We start from the raw sequence: 11,365 nt of genomic DNA on the forward strand, positions 1-11,365 counted from the left end.
CAGGTAAGTCTGAGTCAATATCATTTACATTAATTAGATATAGATAACTAAGACACACAGTCCGTGTTAATTATCAGTCAATAAGATACATGTATTTAAAGACTTGTTTATCTGTGTGACTGTTTGTCAATATTAACAGCTCATTGTTACAGGGTTAGCTGTATCTACCAGTCATTGGGATTCATTGTTTGTTTGTCTAAAATAAATAGGAATTGAATGTATTTCATAATAAGATGTACAGTCACATATCATTCTAATTAGTTAATTAATATAACAGGTCAGTATAGTTAATAAACGAGATATTAATGTAGTGACACACATATTTGTAATTTGTTTTGTTATGAGTGCAAGTCGATTGAAATGATTTAATTAATTACATAACTATTAAAGCATGTGTCAATGCAATTAGGTTAAACTTATTTGTCGATGTAGCTCTAGCTGTCTTATATATATACTGTATGATGTTGATTATCAATTAACAGAGCTAATTAATCTCTTGTTGTAGATAAACACACACCCCGTTCTGATGGGGATGCCATGTTCAGCTCATCAGCTGTAGAATGGAGCTAGCTTGGATATTGACAGGTTGTAAATGTTTCTGTACAAATCTAGTCTGCTCTCAAAACCACACATGTCGTTTGTCACTTAATTAAATTGTTCAACTGATATCGACCTGGGTATAATTCACATGGACTGAAATACCAGCTCCTGTTTATTTCAGACTTTGTGATCACCCAAACATGGTTGTCTGTTGCTATATGTAGAATAAAATGTATTATTATACTTTCATGTTAAATACTGAAATCTGATTGGCTTAGACGCAGTTAGTAATCCGTTCTATTACCTTCAGCGTTAGATCACACTTGGCAACGGGTAACACAACAAATTGCTACATGCGCATAAATTGTGTGCGTACGGTTCGCCGTAGAATTCACTTTTTTCTGTAAAGACGCAGTTAAATTTTCTTTAAAATAAAGACATTCAGTAAATCAAAATAAATAGTGCCTGTTTGGGGGGGGGGGGGGGGGGTAACTGTTGAAATTGACATTCCCCGAAAACCATTGTCAACCTCCGCTTCACGTTGGTTGACAATGGTTTTCTCGGGGTGTCAATTTCAACAGGTACCCTCCCAAACAGGCACTTTTAAAATATTGGAAATGGACTGGAGATATAAAAAAGATAATATTTAATTAATAATACTTAGTGTTTAGATTTATACTTGTGTCCTTTTCACCATTATATATTAAGACTGCTATTGAATACAAACATTGTGGATTCCTGACCATGGTTTTTCTTTCTAAAGTATCCAACACCGTTTATGGTGGAATCAGACAAAATATTTCCTAAAAAGACAGATACCAGTATCTTAATTAGTGATGTAACGGACCGTGTGTTTTTAGCTCTACACAGACTTATTCCGAGATGTAACAGACTGTGTGTTTAAAGTTCCTCGCAAACGTATTCTATGATGTAACGGACCGTGTCTTTATAGCTTTACGCAAACGTATTCAGGGATGTAACGAACCGTGTGTTTATAGCTCCACACAAACTTATTCAGTGATGTAATGGACCGTGTGTTTATAGCTCCACACAGACTTATTCAGTGATGTAACGGTACGTGTGTTTATAGCTCTACACAAACTTATTCAGTGATGTAACGGACCGTGTGTTTATAGCTCTACGCAAACGTATTCAGTGATGTAACGGACCGTGTGTTTATAGCTCCACACAGACTTATTCAGTGATGTAACGGACCGTGTGTTTACAGCTCTACACAGACTTATTCAGTGATGTAACGGACCGTGTGTTTATAGCTCCACACAAACTTATTCAGTGATGTAACGGACCGTGTGTTTATAGCTCTACGCAAACGTATTCAGTGATGTAACGGACCGTGTGTTTATAGCTCCACACAAACGTATTCTACGATGAAACGGACCGTGTGTTTATAGCTCTACACATACTTATTCCCTGATGTAACTGACCGCGTGTTTTAAGTTCTACGCAAACGTATTTAGTGATGTAACGGACCGTGTGTTTATAGCTCCACACAAACGTATTTAGTGATGTAACGGACCGTGTGTTTATAGTTCTACGCAAACGTATTCAGTGATGTAACGGACCGTGTGTTTATAGCTCCACACAGACTTATTTAGTGATGTAACGGACCGTGTGTTTATAGCTCCATACCGGCTTATTCAGTGATGTAACGGACCGTGTGTTTATACCTCTATTCTGCTCTACACAGACTTATTCAGTGATGTAACGGAAGTTTTTTTTAAAGCTTTACATGCACTGTTGTTTTGGGTACATGATTTCTCATTTTAAAATGAAATTTCTCATCCAGTATAAATGTATGTCGGTTTTACTTACATGTTGATTCCAAAATGTTATGTCTTCTAAATACAATTAGTCAATATTGTACACACACCTTTTTTCCCTATATATTTATGTCTGTCAACTTGAAGTATTTGAAAATATTATTTGAGAAGTTCAAATACATACAACCATTGTACATGCATAAATGTTTGATCAATGTTTTAATAATTTTGAATTACTAATTATAGCTGATAGAAATGATATTAATCATTGAACTGAGTTAACATGAAATAAAGGGATACTAGCTTTTATAGGTGTACATTTATACAGAATTCCACCTTAATTTAGTCAGTTAAATGGCACATTGCTAAAATCTAATCCATCTGGGGCAATTTATTTAATTAATTTAAATTGATCCTAAATATTAAAAATTGAATTATTAAGTAAATTTAATGTTGTTCGAACTCAAGTACAAAATGTCTCTATGCCCCCTGTACAACAACAGTTTATTAATGACATTTCTTCATATGAGAATACTATTGATTTTAACGTCATCTCTGAACTGAAAGTCAATTCAGCTTATTTTTCATTGGTGCAGGGTTTTTGTGTGCACAGATACTGCATTTTTGCGCTTCATGTTATGTTTTATGTTTTTTTCCCAGATAATCTCATTTATGATTCACATTTGATGTATATGAAAGTGAATAAAATACATTTAACTATCCATATAGTTATATCTTTTTAATAGTCGGACTCTGTGCAGTTTACAAAAGAACAAGGAGACAATAATGGAAAATAATCGTCTAAGTATTGTGAATATACCTCAGTATGATGGTTTATCAGGTATAAACAGCAGGATATGTATTTCATAAACAAAGTGATTTGATTTTAAAAGGGACATAACTCTTCAAAAATCTATCATATCAAGTTTTCCTGCAATCTGACATGCATGTCTATACTGTTTTTTTAACGACAATAAAATTATAAATTAATGTACAGAAACGCAAAAAATGATGGAATTAGTAATTACTGGTATTATGCACGTTCACACATTATGTCCTAATTATATATAAAAAGCTAGAAGGATTTACAAAATTCCGTACAGCGGTTTGCGAGGAGTTGCACTTAGAAACTGTCCATTATGTACTATATATTCAGTATAAAATAATGAAGTCGAAAGTTTTTGGTTATATGAACATCTTCTTTCTTAACACCTACAAAGTTTTTTGGAATTCCATTTAGCGGTTTAAGATCTAGAAGAATTTTGCTTTAAAAAGGGAATGGTCTGATAAGGATTCTCAATCTCGTCATGCTTTGGTCCACCACGGCCCTTTACGGAGACGTCACAGCGGGTGGGGGCCCTGGTGCCCACTACACTCGCCTGGTTTCTACATGAACATCCTCCTACTTTGCCGTGCCTTCGTTCATCGTTCTAAGACGTAATGAAGATTTCCTGAAAAGAAAGCGTGTTATTAAACAGTTGTTGAATTTAGGATTATTTTTCACCACGTTGGAATAGAATTTTATTTTAAAACGCTCATTTATGGTAAAAGTTTTCAACAATACAAACATTTTAACATCCCCAACACTTGGTTCTCAGATCAAATCCTTTAAGAAAATACAATAATCACATACATTTGAAACTCAGACTTGTCAGGCGGGACCAGGCTCTTCCAACAATTAAACTTGCTATCTTTGAAATCAATTCATTTACTCTCCCAATTTTAATAAATAGTAATGAGTACAAGTCATATAAACATATTTACATATACCTGTATACAAACTGTGAAACCTTAATATTAAGCAATGCTAGATCATTATGTTTGTGAGGAATAGACAATAGCATACACTTATGAATATATAGATTTTTCAAAGTTGTGATTCTACAACAAATTAAAGAAGTATTATAATAGAGTATTTGATTGAACATTGTCTTTTCGTGCTAAGATTTTCGAATCGAAGATAATATGTTACATTCTAAAAGGTAGTGGAACCCGTTTTCAATGTGATCAATTTTACAGTAAATAAATTACAAACTCTCTTGTGCCAGTGAAAACTGTTCCACCGACCAACCTCTATTGGGAAACGGTGAATATCGCAAGACATGTTATTCAAGATTTTCTTGGTAATCGATTATACGGACTTTGTTTTTAAAATTTCTGTGAGACTTATCAGCTAGAGATATTGATATTACTGTCATATTCTTTAAGCATTTTATTTAGGGAAGCACTTGTCATGTTGTAAATTTTGAATTTACCGGGTGGCAGTAAATACAAAATTTACATCACAATCATGTTGTAAATTTTGTGTTTTCTATAATGTTCCGATGAGGCCACTTCGACCTTCGCACTTCCACCTTTAGGTTGAAGATGCGAGAGTGCAAAGTTGCGAAGGCGAGAGTGCGATGGCGAAGGAGCGAGAGTGCGAAGATGTGACGACAAAGCGCGAAAATGCGATGGCGAAAGTGCAAAGGTGCGATAATAGTATAGCTTCTTCACCTTCGCAACTTCTCACTTTCGCCTTCGCATCTTCGCGCTTCGCCGTCGCATCTTTGCACTTTCGCTCCTTTGCAGTTGCACTTTCGCTCCTTCGCCGTTGCGCCCTCACACTCTTGCACCTAGACCTAAAGGCGTAAGTACGGATCAAAGTGGCCCCATCGGAACACCATAATTTGCTACCACCCGGTAAATATAAAATTTACAACATGACACACTTATCCATTTAGTATGGTGTTCCATCATCTTGTCTACCAATGAGGAGGCAGATGAGAAAAAAAATCGAATTAAAACTCTTACCTGACTTCCTGAACCATGTATAATATTGTTATCTATCTGAACATAAAAACAAACACATAGAAACTCATTTTGAGAAGCGCTGTCTGGATTTCTCTCTATATCTTAATGACATCAGAAGGAAACAAGGTTTTATTGTCTGTATTGTGATATCCATGATCACTCAGTGGTTGTTTGACCACAACATATTATCCACATCTAATTTCCTCAGTTTCAGTCCTACTCTATTCATATACTCATATATACACCAGTCTTTTACCTGTTTCTCTACCATTATCTCGATATCCAATGTCTCTCTACTGATGGCCATCTGTTGTGAGGTCCCCACTACTGGTCACACCCTCACACTGACTCTGGTGTGTGCTGGTCCCCTCACAGTTCCTCTACTGATGGCTATCTGTTGTCAGGTCCCCACTACTGGTCACACCCTTACACTGACTCTGGTGTAGGCTGTTACCCTCACAGTCCCTCTACTGATTGATATCTGTTGTGAGGTTCCCACTACTGGTCACACCCTCACACTGACTCTGGTGTGTGCTGGTCCCCTCACAGTCCCTCTACTGATGGCTATCTGTTGTCAGGTCCCCACTACTGGTCACACCCTTACACTGACTCTGGTGTGTGCTGGTCCCCTCACAGTCCCTCTACTGATGGCCATCTGTTGTGAGGTCCCCACTACTGGTCACACCCTCACACTGACTCTGGTGTGTGCTGGTCCCCTCACAGTCCCTCTACTGATGGCCATCTGTTGTGAGGTCCCCACTACTGGTCACACCCTCACACTGACTCTGGTGTGTGCTGGTCCCCTCACAGTCCCTCTCCTGGTGGCCATCTGTTGTGAGGTCCCCACTACTGGTCACACCCTTACACTGACTCTAAAAATGAGATCATTTGATTTCGTAGTAGCCTACAGATGACTTAGTTTTAATTGGTCGTTAATTAATAAATCTAATATCAGCTTCTCACAAGAGTAAAATCATGATGAAGATCCCGTACTGGAGTGGAAATTTAACGAAAGAAATGCTCCAAACATTAACAGCTGATTAATAAATTATCCTTATCCTTTTGAAATAGAAACATCATTTTCTTCTTCGGTACGTATAATGATTGAGCTACATTTAAAGGGAATTAAAGCATTTAAATTGATTTGATTTATTGTGTCACATTAAAAAGTATATAAGGCAGGCCAATGAAAATGTTTGAGGCATTGTGTACATAGTTTGTATTTAAGAGCTGCTATAAACTGCCGCAAAATTATTCTTAAATTTTATTTCGAAATAATATTAATTTCTGACGTATTGATATATACATGTAGCAATATCTTTAGAAAATACTTTGTGTACACGTGTATTAACGTTTTATTAAATTCGATCGCGGAAATATGGCATTTAAGGATTTAGAAATGTATCGATAAAATAAATCGGTTGTTTGATAAAAATAGTTGTGAACGAATGTGAAGATAATCAACAGATTTTATTAAGAACAAGCATCAATAATGATAAAAAAAAACACGAAAGAAAACATTGCGGAAGAAAGTGAGATAAAAGGGATCTGTTAGTAAACACCGCACATACACGTTTTAAAATCAAAACACCGCACATTCAAGTACACGTTTCAAAAACAAAACATTTGAAGAAATTTCTCTTAGACTAAAAATAATTTTGTGAATTTGAAAGTGAAACAAACAATATAATCGTGAAGCGAATGAGGTACAATGAGGCCTACAAGTTGTTTAGAAAAAAAATCTTAATGAATTGCATGAACGTGCAAATGGGAAAAAACGATCAGACTTATTTTTGAATTTGTCAATTTCATTTAAAAGACCAAAATAAAACATAAATATGCTTATATTAAAATTATATTATACTTGCATGTGGATCTATGAAGAAAATCATTTATTCTCCGTGTAGTCTCGAAACTAAATATCATTATGTACACGCTATTACATGTAAAAAAAAAACGCAGACGATTTCATTTCTTGAGAGAAAAAATACTGACGTAGTTGATTATTGTATAATTATACAAGTTTTTATATAAAATCGTATTGTTTTCAATTAAAATGCTGCAAAATGACATGGATATTTGTATTTACAACATAGCTTTATAGGGCGATTGGGTCTTACTGACGTCATAAGCAAGGGAGAAAAGCCGCGTAAGTCAATGTTCATTTTCCCGATTAAGTAATTTTGATCAACCGTGGCGCTCACATTTTGCATAAAATATCCAAAAAAAAAACTAATGTCATTCTTATTAAATAGGCACTTATGAACTCATACTCGTATATAACTCAATATGGTCAGGGTATCATTTCATATGACCTTTAAGCTAGTGTGGTTAAAAGTTAAAAAATACTTACATTTTGTGAAAAAAAATGAACAAAGTGGTCCCATTTCTTTAAAAGTTCAGTTGTCTGTAACGATACAATTTTAATCTAGAGGTGGTTGTGTTCCTTACTATAAGGTTAGTGTTTCCTGTCCTCATATTTAAGTTGAATGCAATATAAAGTGCTTTAGGAAGTCCAGAACTTGTCATAATCCCCCAACCCCCTCCATGAACCTTCGAAGCATTTTAATTTCTAAATATAAAGTTTTTTTTAAGAATTCAATTTCAGTGTTCTAAAGGTAATTTATGATTTCATATATGAATTATATATAATATATATATTTATAAAATATATATAATTATATATTTTATATATAATTATATTATATTATATACATTTCCTCTATATATATATATTTATATATAGAGAGAGCACAGTTACGGGATTGTAAATGTATAATACAAACATAATCGAAAGTATTTCCATAATATACATGTACAACAGTACTACTGATACAACAACAGTACGATCGATACACCCCCCCCCCCCTCCTACACACAAAATCATCATCTGATGGAGCTCTGCCATTCAGCAAACGGAATGTTAACTAGTTTGTTTCTGCTGTAGTGGGAGCATTGAAGATCCATGATTGGTTCATAAGGGGGAAGATTGTCCAAACCTCTAGAATATAGAATGGCACAGTAAATTTCACATTGCAAAGTTACTAAAATTAAGCATTGGTACCCCCCCCCCCCCTTCCGAATCCTGACCCCCAACCCCGGCAAACAAAATTATCAATCGAACCCACAGGCACCTATCATTAAAAATATTTCATATTAAGGTTGCTCACTAAACCTTCAAATAGTTTCTCAAATCAGCAGAAAATTAATTGATTATGATAGATATCATAATGTTTTAGAAGTATTTAAGTCAAATAGGCAAAAAATGTGCAATTTTGGATGAAAAATAACATTTTCGAAAACTTTATTCAGTAAACATGAACAAAAGCTCCAGGCTGATTCGAACTCATAATCTGCGGTCCAGAAGCCCAATACTTTAACCACTGACGATATACAACCCAATCGAACGATATAAACAGATTAACAAAACATTAAAATCTCCAACTTGTGACGTAGTGTCTTAAAAAGTAAAAGTCTAGGAGTAGTGAGGTACCTTCAGAATATTTCCTATTGTATAAGTTTTATCACAGTGCAAGAAATTATCGTACTACATTAATTTATAAAAACAAATAACCCTGTGCTCATAACACTAGGAAAAAGTTTTGTGGATTTGGGGCATCAACACCAAAATTGTATGCAAATAAAGGGCCCCTTGCCTTTCAAAAACTGTGTCTGAAAATGAAGTTTATTAAGACGAAACTAGATTCAGTGATTAAGTCATTCAAAGAATTATTCCATAGAACTTTATAAGGCTGATGTGGATGAAATCATTGATATTCAAGGTGACTTAATTTGTATGGGTGACCAGGGTTATCGTGAAATGTCAATTCACATCAAGTTATGAAACTTGAACTGTGATCTTTAATGCAAATCTATATATATATGATATGCTAATAAACCCTTAAAAACGTTTCCATCAACAAAAAATGACACCGTCCCAATGTATTAGCAATGGTGAACCTCGGCAGCTGTCAGGAACCAACCCCCCCCTCCCCCCCCCCCCCCCCTACAGAAAAAATATCAAATTCACATGCATATGTAGTAATGTAAATGAAAGCAGATCTTGGACCCCTCTCCATGGCAAAGAAACTTATCCCCACCTCACCCCAACCCCTTACAAAGTATATTTTGGAATATGCACTTTGTAGTCTCTAGTATGCACCGTTATGTAATTCTCTGGACATATAGAATTGTATGTCAAATAATTGTACTTTCAAATTTTTTAACATTGTGATCACCATGATAAATCACAGAGAGAGAGAGAGAGAAGAGAGAGAGAGATGGGGAGAGAGAGTTGTAACCAATATACATTCTTTAATAGAGATAACAAAGCCCTGGTGAAGCTGAAAGACTCAACGATACAACACTCATTTGAGCCAGGACATGAACATAATTGTAATTATACTTTGTAAATGATTTCCATGGACAGACAAATGAATAATATTGCAGAGAACCCTATTTTATATTTCCATTTTTACTTTTGAGATTTATGTTAATAACAACAATTATATACCGGTACATATTTTCTTTTTCATTTGTTGAAATAACATTGTATCTACAATGTAAGTATAACATTGAATCACATAACATTACTTGCACCATAACCACCAAAACCATCAATAATTAGTTGCTATCAATTCAATGTTTTCAAAAACTCTAGAATTTCCAATCCGGAAGTCAAGTTTACGACCTGAGCTTGTATTTTCAGCCCATCCTTTCCTTCCTCTGATTCAGCCTTCAACTTTTGGATCTTCTTCCAGAGCCTGTAGTTAATTCTCGGACAGACCACATCTTTTTCCGACAGTCGGAGTGCGGGACAAAAGTCGTTATTTCGGTCCCCAACCAGTACGACACACTTATATTGTGCCCCTTCCCGCCCCTGTCACTCTTTATGATCCACCACTATTTGACCTTTACACAGGTTGACAGTACTTAGATCACACCAGTCCTGGGTGTGGTAATACTCTATAGTCAATTTTCCTCCGCGTCGTATTTGGCAGGATTTATATACACTCGGGAAAAAGCATTTTTAAGACCGGTTTCAGTTAAAATATAATCAGTAAACTCCGAATTCGCATCGGAAACAATGATACATTTATGGCCTTTTTCGGCTACGTGTTCGATGAGTTCCCGCATGCCATCTCTCAGCGGAATTTCGTTCATGCATTCTCGATACTGTTTTTCTGTAACGCCATGTTTGTGGAGGTAATCAAATATAAGTCCCATACAATTAATGGGTCCAGCCCAGGTCACTATAGGTTTCCTCGATCTCCTGGGGAATCTTCCCGCCGGGTGCCAGTCGTTTACAATACAAGTCACTATTATCATCAATCACAGTGTGATCAAAGTCAAACAGAAACAGGATTTTCTCTGAAGTCATTTGAGAATGAAAAGAAAAGAAAATAAAGAATAGTTTCACCCACTATAAATAACTAGTATTCATTAAAATATTAAATTTCTGTACACTCTCTGTAATTTTGATTGCCATGACACTTTTTAAACAGTTTCAAACACCTAGTAAATAAGTCTTTAACATTTTAAATATAAATAATTTGAAAATATTTCTTTCGAAAATACATGTACATGTACTAGCTACTGCATAATATGTCAACAAACTTTTAAAAAATATTTTCCACAGTATTGAATGAAAAAATCACTTCCTATAAGTGTACATTTGTATTTTTTAAATACAGGCAGACAAGAAAAATGGGAAGCCTCAAGGTTTATACTGTATACATACATGTAGGCGTCAGAACCAGAAGGGGGGGGGGGGGGTTCTAGGGGAGGCTTAGTCCCCCCCCCTACTTTTTTGCAAAGTTATACTTAACCATAACCATAACCAAATTTAATTTTTTTTTTGCTTGTCAACATTTTTGATAAGTTTACCCCCCCCCCCCTTTCAATTTGCTTCTGACACCACTGAAAAGAATGCAAAAAAATGTAATATTGAAACATTATATTTTTCTTTTAATCCTTAACCCTACTCTTCCCTCATTCTGATCAGGTATCCCTTTTTAAACAATTTAAAAGCTTACTTTATGAAACTTGTAGATGGTGTTATGTAATATTAAATGAAGTTGAATCTAGACACAGGCAATGTGTCTTTATCAAGAGCCTTAACACAACTGATCAAAGAGTATTGATCATCATGATCATACAGATTGATCATTTCAAAATTAGCTCTGCAGTTAACATTACCCACTCCCAATTAAATGAAGGGCCTTTATGAATGTAATATTAAAACCAAAGCA

The 11,365-nt window shown here is 35.1% G+C and overlaps 1 pseudogene; it reads right to left on the reverse strand.

Moving 5' to 3' along the window:
- Nucleotides 1-9,747: 9,747 nt before the first annotated feature.
- LOC128168605 (pyridoxal phosphate phosphatase PHOSPHO2-like) lies at nucleotides 9,748-10,494 on the reverse strand (annotated as a pseudogene).
- Nucleotides 10,495-11,365: the final 871 nt, after the last annotated feature.

This window comes from Crassostrea angulata, unplaced genomic scaffold, assembly GCF_025612915.1.
Source record: "Crassostrea angulata isolate pt1a10 unplaced genomic scaffold, ASM2561291v2 HiC_scaffold_18, whole genome shotgun sequence".
Lineage (NCBI taxonomy): Eukaryota > Metazoa > Mollusca > Bivalvia > Ostreida > Ostreidae > Magallana > Magallana angulata.